Source organism: Patella vulgata, chromosome 3, assembly GCF_932274485.2.
Source record: "Patella vulgata chromosome 3, xgPatVulg1.2, whole genome shotgun sequence".
In the NCBI taxonomy this organism is placed as follows: domain Eukaryota; kingdom Metazoa; phylum Mollusca; class Gastropoda; family Patellidae; genus Patella; species Patella vulgata.
Window position 1 is genome coordinate 18,773,340 of NC_065881.2, and position 1,527 is coordinate 18,774,866.

Here is a 1,527-nt window from a genome sequence, read left to right on the forward strand (position 1 = left end):
TGTCTAGTTACTTTTGTTTATATGAATATGTGCCTAATAAAAACATATTAATACACATTCCTGAAGCAATGACCCGAGAAATCCCTCTCTGGCAATTGCTGGATTGACTTCTGATACTTGAGATTTTGAGGGAGTGTGTCTATTCTTCCCGTTCAATTAAATCTCTCCTAAGTACAGCAACATGACAGCCCTTCATTTAATCTGGGATCTTCTCTAAAACTTTGGACAGTGATTTAAGGTATTAAAAACGGCGAAGGCATCATTCATCTCCAAGCAGTATTGTTTACATTGAGTCGTTTTGATAGCCTCGTTTGTCACACAATTAGTTTTTCTGCAATATTCTGCTATGCTCTGGTTAATCGGGCGTATTAAATTTCTTGAGTCTTGAAGTAACGTTATGTAAACATATCTGGAACTCTGTTTAAACTCGAATGATATTGTTACGCAGTTAGGTATTGGTTGGTAATCGGACTATTGACCAGTCATAATTTGGAACAGAAATTTGCTTTCGTTACAGCAGTGTTTGAGTGGGATTAGGTCTAATCAAACATAACACTGCGAGGAGTATGATAAAAATAAAGAACTCCGTGTAATCTATCAAGTTAGTATGAAAACAAAACAAAACATTTCAAGATTTCCACCGTATATTGCCATTCTCTAAACAGATTAATACACATAGGCGCTTTCGTTTATTTTATATATTTTTTACCATATAATTATTCTTTCATCACGAACTGGGCCTCCACCATCCAAGGTCAGTACTTATATTATTATGGAAAGTTAAACCCACTCCTGGTTTTACAAACAGGGCGATCTGATGATATATTTGGACTAAAAGCATAATCAAACTAAATTTTTCTTCAAATCCTTCTCAAAACATTGTATTCGAGAGGAAATACCCCACGCAATAAAAATGTATAAAAGAAGTCATGTTTGTCAGTTTGTGTCACGTGACTTAGCTGACGCTGCACCATCGCGTGCAACCTATGACGTCGCGTATGATTGTGTAGGATGGGACGGATAGCGTTTTACCCCAAAACGAATTTCAAAAGAAACCAATAAAGTTTGGTTCAATTGTGACACTACGGTGTCGTTAAATAGATCAATGATGAATTACTTCCCTTTTGTGATACGGCCCGTGATAACTATTTCCAATGATCTATTAAGTCTGAAACACTGTTTATGTTAACTATGTTTTTATATCTTTATAACATCCATAATACAGGAAATAACGCACACTGCTATGACATTAAATATAAGCTAAATATGAGTTCTCTTTCCCGAGCTTGTGTTTACTAGATTACGATTACCATCATTCTTTTTACCCCACCACTTCGTAGGACAGGTTTACTGACGTACCTCCTAACATCCTATGGTTCTCCTACGACTTAAAGGGTGCTCTAATCCGAACGATGTTTGTTTCCCAGCCTCTCAGCCTAGGAGGCTGTTTGTATAATCGACCTTCCCCTGGGAAGGCTCTCAATGATATCTAAAGGAAATTCAACCGCGCACGTTATTATAAAGAGG